This window comes from Geospiza fortis, unplaced genomic scaffold (assembly GCF_000277835.1).
Source record: "Geospiza fortis unplaced genomic scaffold, GeoFor_1.0 scaffold23, whole genome shotgun sequence".
NCBI classification, from domain to species: Eukaryota; Metazoa; Chordata; class Aves; order Passeriformes; family Thraupidae; genus Geospiza; species Geospiza fortis.
In genome coordinates, this window is record NW_005054303.1 from 16782844 (window position 1) to 16789294 (window position 6451).

Consider the following 6451-nt stretch of genomic DNA (forward strand, 5'->3'; position numbering starts at 1 on the left):
AGGAGAACCTCAGAAGCCTGTGAAATGCACAGCCCTGGCATGGGGGTTGGTCAGTCAGGATCAGGAACACCCACCTGGCTCTGGTGTCCCCACGCTCAGGGACAGGACTGGTCATCTGCTGGGTCAGCACCCATCACACGGTCACATCCCACAGCTGTCCAGCTGGCACTGCACAGGCTGGGCACACCAGGGGCTGCTGCAGGTGGCAGAGGCTGTGGGACTGCCACAGAGCCAGGAGCAGCATCTGTCACACAGCCTCTGATGGCATCAGCACCAACCGTGCCAGGACAGGCTGGGGGAGAGGCTGAGCACGGCCCTGCTGTCCCAGCAGCACCCAACAGCAGCAGGGAGGACAGGAGATGTCCCTGCTTTATTGTCCAGGAATGCAGGAAGAGCCAGTGGTGGAAACAGCGAGGGAGGGGAGTGGGAGAGGGATCCAGCCCAGGAAGAGCAGATGGCACAATTCCCCCAAGACCAAATCGTATTTAATTTTTCTATCAATTTTCATTAGCCTTTTCCCATGCCTCTGGTTCATCTTCAGCATTTCAGGATTTGTTAAAAATAAACCATTACTGTCTCAGGGAGCTCCTCGGCCAATTATTTTAATACTCCTGGGTACCAGTTATCCAGCTCTGCCACTTTTAAACTGCCTTACTTAAACTGTCACTTTTTAACCTTTTTCCTAGCTTCTGCAGCAGTAGAAAACAGCTGCCATGAGTTTGCATTTCGCTATTCCTTTGCAAATGGCAAACAGAAATAATCACAGAAAACTTTTGTATCACCCCAAAGTTTTCCTGCTTTGCTTTGTGAGGTGCAGCCCTTAACAGGCTTGTGTTTGTATCTCAGGCATAGTTCTCCTCCTGCTCCTGGTACCAGAGCCAAGGACACTGAATATGTTAATTACAAAACTCCCACCAATCTCAGAAGACAAATATTTAGGCACAAAAAAGACCCTCGGTGTGCGGATGCATTCTTGGGCAGTGCAGCAAAGAAGGAAGGAAGGAATTTTGGGCATAGGAAGAATTTCTTCATGGAAAGGGTTGTCAGTCACTGACAGGGGGGCCAGGGAGGCTGGGAGTGCCCATCCCTGGAGGTGTCCCAGGAATTCCTGGAGGCGGCACTCAGAGCTCTGGGGACAGGGTGGGCATGGGGCACAGCTGGGACTCTGCTCTTGGGAAGCTCCTGCAGCCCTGATGGTTCTGTAATTCAGTGGTCTGGCAGGATGTGGCCTGTGAGAGGGTGGTCAGAGGGCAGCTGCAGCAGAAACTCGGCCCTGCAGCCCCCTGCAGCCCCTTGCAGGTGCTTCCCACCCATAGCTTTGAACAAGGTGCCACCAGGACACTAACGAGCAAGTGCCTCATTATTTCATCTGTTAATTAGCCACTTCTCCACCCCCTGTCACCTCACATTACTGAGGCCTGCAGCCAGGGCCACTGGGGCAATGCTGGCACTGGTGTTTGCAGTTGCTGGGATGGAAGCCCTGGCTAGAGAGCACAGCTCAGAGCTGAGCTACTCCCATTAATGGAGCACAGCTCCCACACTTGCAGGGATTAGTGGGGGACAGCATCACTGCCACCAGGAGAAGCTGAACCACGACTGCCTGTGACCTCACCTACATCAGTTGTGAAAAGCCTGTGAACAGCTGACCAGAGATGGTGTGAACTGCTCAGGCCAGGGCTGACACAGTGCCACTGTGTCCCTTCCTCTGCTCCCAACATCTTGTAGGACAGAAAAAGTAACACAAGCAAATAAAACTGGTTTCCCTTCAGCTGGACAAGATCAAAACCGCTTTACACAGATTTCTGGAAAAGGAAAAGACAGCCACTTCCAAAACTTCTAACCCACAGAAATTATTCTGAAAGGTTAATTTTCCTCCTCTACATCTCAGTGCATGAAGCAGACACCATCAGATCTGCCACATGCGATCCCATCAGTTTGCAGGATTTATCTCCTTTGTCTGTGCCAGAAAATTTAATGGGTCTCTTGGTCCTAATGTTCTTCACTCAGCAAAGAGTCTGAGCATTTCAGATAAGAGACATACTTAAGGCTTTGGCAAAGAAATTTAGATTTTAATTGCTTCTTCAAAATTTGATCAATTGTCCTGCTATGGCAAGATTTCCACGGAACTCAAGAATGGATGCCAACAGATGGCCACCCACACCCAAATAATCCAGCTGCACAGCTGGGGCTGGTCCTGCAGCAATGCCTCACAAGGGCTGCACAGCTGCAGCCACTGCTCACACCACAGTCCAGCTGTGGCCAGCTGCGCAGGAGCTGCTGAGGAGCACGCCAGGCTCTGCCCATCATGCTACGTGCCTGCAACCCTGCTGGAGGAGCCTTCCTCTGGCATTCCAGCTGTGGCCTGGAGAAGGCAGAGGTCTTGGGAGGTCCTGACCACCTTTTCCCACATCGACTCCCCACGGCTCACAGGAGCAGCGCTGTGCTCTGAACCAACCTGAGAGGCAGCTCCTGAGGCACACCCACCAGGTGCAGGCAGCACTGGCTGGGACTGCCCAGCAGCCTGCAGGGTGCCCATGTGGGACACCAGAATCCTTCACCCTTCAGCAAAAGGGAACCCAGCACTGCAGCTCACCCTGGGCACTGCCAGCTCCAGCACCGCCTCCTCCAGCCCTTCTGGTCAGGAATGGAGCTTGGGATGGAGCCTGCAGGGTCAGCACCTTCCCCCTGCCCTTCTGCTGCCCTGCCCAGCACCAGCACGGCAAGGCGGCAGCAGGAGCCCTGCTCTGAGCATCAGGGGCAGCACTGGCACAGCATCAGCACACAGGGTCAGCACACAGCTCCAGAGACAGCACACAGCTCCAGAGCACAGGATCAGCACACAGCTCTGTCACTCAGAACTGTCACACAGCTCCAGCACTCAGCTCTGGCACACAGCACATAGCTCCAGCACACAGCACACAGCACAGCACACACAGCTCTGGCACACAGCTCTGGCACACAGCTCCAGCACACAGCACACAGCTCCAGCACACAGCTCTGTCACTCAGAACTGTCACACAGCTCCAGCACTCAGCTCTGGCACTCAGCTCTGGCACACAGCTCTGGCACACAGCATCTCCTCACCCCCAGCGCTCCCACCAAGAGGAGATGGTGCCCACACGGTGCCCCACTTGGCCAAGCACAGACCCACCTCTGCTCATGGTGCCCCCAGCACAGCTGCTCCCTGCATGCCCCCAAACAGCACCATTCTCAAAGGAAAACCAAGCCCAGGTGGATCCAAGTGGCACCAGAGCCAGATCCCCCCTCAGCCCCACAGCTGCTCCCACAGAGGCCCCTGCCTGGGCTGCCAGGCCAGGGACTGTCATCTGGAGTTTGGGCATGTTTCACACTTATTTATTGCCCTTTTAATACATTTTGGCATAATTGTCTCTTATCTTAATTAATATCAGGAGAATTACACAGTTTTCCTCTCACAAGAGGAGGCAGAGCAGCATTGTGCAGGGAAATGCTTGTAGAAACAAAACAAGGAACCTCAAACTCTTACCTCAAGTAAATCAGCATGACTTTACTGCAGCTAATTGAGTTTTCTTCAAATTATGCCCAGAAATCAAAGCAGAGAGGGAGAGACACTTTGCCCTCCACACAATGTCCTCTTTAAAAATACATCACTGCTCCTCATCTGTGGTAATTCACTTGTGGGGAGTTCTGAGTAAGTTAGAGACAGGACCTCTGAGTTGGTTTAGATGATGTGGTTTATTTTTGGTTTATTTTTGGTTTATTTTCTTATCTTCTACACAGGCAGGAAGAGTGAGTTCAGCTCACATCTTCACTGATGGCTCAGAAGGTCACAAGACCCTCAGTCACAAGACTTCTTAATGAGTTATTGACCAATAAAACACTGCCAACAAGGATATTTATGGTTTTGACCCAATCCTCAAATATTATGTCTTATGCACCCATGCTACAGTGTGAGCTTTCTTAGCCACTCATGTTATGACACACAAACCCACAGTGCTGCATTCTAAACTCCTTGTTTGCCTCTGGAACTACTTTTATTTTTATATCTTAAACTCTAAAACCCTAAACTTTCCTTTCCTTAGCTCAACGTGTCTCTGCTTTAAACCATAAATCCACATTCTCACTTCCAGCACTGTCACTGTCACATTTTCTGAAAAATCCTCTTTGCCCAGGATTTTCTCCTGGGAAGCTGAGAAGCCTCAGAGAAAAAGGAAAACAATAATTATCTCATTTGCTTCTCGTGTGTTTTGCTGCTCTGGAATGTGGTTGGAGATTGTTTATCCAACAGGTGATTGTTTCATTGTTTTGACTCAATGACCAATCACAGTCAGAATATAATATAATATAATATAATATAATATAATATAATATAATATAATATAATATAATATAATATAATATAATATATAATATTATAATATAAGCCTTTTAAGAACATGGAGTCAGATCCATCATTTCCTTCCTTTGATGGGGGTCCTCAGAAAATACCACATAGCGCCTCAGTTTGGGAGCCTTTCCCAAGGTCTCAGACCAAATCCTGGGTTTCATTCTCAGCTTTGGCTCACAGGCCCAGAGTTGGGGGAGCTCCCTGCATTTCAGATTCCCACACTCCTCTCCCAGCTCCGCGGCACAGGAACGTGTCTGTGTGACCTGTCCCTGTCCCAGCCCGGCCCCTGACCCCAGCTGGGCTGGCAGGAAGGGACAGAACAGGAGGAACAGGGGACAGAGGGCACACAGAGAACCCAAACACCATCCCAGGCACTCCTGCTGCTCAACACTCCTTGGGTTTGCACAAAGAGGTGAGAGAAAGTGAGACACAAACACAGAGATGATGGCAGGGAACACCAGTGGGGGTTTTTTAACATTTGTTTCACTCTGAACAGATCAAGAATCCATCTTCCTCCTCAGAATTATTTCTGGAGAGCCCAGCTCCCCAGGCTGAGGGGCTCAGCGCCACCAGCAGTGCCTGCAGCGACAAAGGGAACCAGGCAGGCTCGGGGTGCCTGGCTCAGCCCCTCACAGCCCAGGGACCCACAGAGCCCCACCCGGGCAGGCCACGCCAAAACCTGCCCCAAACACAGGGAGAAGTCATCAGGTGGGAACCCCTGTGGGAAGGGCACTTTGCATTCCAAAACAGGCCATTTTAGCAGAGAAGCTTGCCTCGACAATGTCCTGGTTATTTGCTGACACAGGAGCAGCTGCCCCTTGGTCACAGCTCAGGAAACACCCAGAGGTTTGAGCTGAAAAACGGATGCAGTGGCCCCAGGGAGGAGGACAGGTGACAGCAGAGGGGACAGGGGCAGGTCCTGTACAGTGTGAGGGGACAGCAGACCCCAATGCCAGACAAGTGCCACAGGCACCTGCCAACATTTCAACAGTTGTGCTGCTGTTGATTGGCTTTTTAAAGCTTTTCACCATTTTTTTAATTCAAGTTTTCTTATATTAAAGAAAGCAACAGAAAAGCAAAGGCATTGTGCCCTTCCTGCTGTACTGGAGATTCTTGAGATACACAAATTCCTTTGCATGCATTTAATTTCTGCTGCAAAGATCCGATGCCAACTGAATCTCTTTTAATAAGAAAACCTTTCACTGGAAAAAAAAATCTCACTTTAAGGAATCCTTAAAGTAAGGATAACATAACTTTTTTTTTTAATTCTCAGCTCTGCTATCTAAGCTCTCCCTTGCCTATCTCTTTTGCTGTCTGGTCCTCCTGTTCACTGTTGTAATTAAGAATGAGGTGGGGGAGCTGGAGAAAACTCAATTACTTCAGTGTCCCAGCAAGGGGACAGAGCAGAGCAGAATGATGCCCTGGGCAGCACTTCCAATCCTGCTCACAGCACTGGCTCGTTTCCAAGCCCTTCCATCAGTCAGCAGCTCCAGCACTGCTGGTTCTGTGGGCACAGCGACCCTACGCAGCTCCCATGAACAGGACTGTGGATCTTCTGGAAGAGCACAGAATCCCAGAATGGTGTGAGTTGGGAGGGACCTTGGAGACCATCCTGTTCCACCCCCTGACAGGGGCAGAGACACCCTCCCCTAGATCAGGCTGCTGGAGGCAAGAGTAAATTTGCCAAGTAAAACATCCTGGCGTGAGGCTGCCTCTCTCAGAGTAACCAGAGGAAGCATCACCATCAGGTCCATGATTGCCAGAACCCCACCAAGACCCCCCAGGAGCTGCTGGGAGGAACACAGTCCCCAAGAGGCTGTGTCAGAGCCAGCACAGAGCTGCCAGGAGCAGTGCCCAGGAGACACAGACCCTCAGGACAGAGGTCCTAAGGCATGGGATCCTGCTCTGGGCTGGCGAGAGGCAGGAAGCAACACCTTCAGCTCCAGGGGACTGGGGCAGTGCCAGGCACAAGAGCAGCTCCTCTGCTGCTCTGGCACCGAGGGAGGACATGGAGACACTGGGTTTCCATGCAGCAGCTCTGTCCACAGCCTGTCCACAGCATAGGACAGCTCACACCACTGGGAA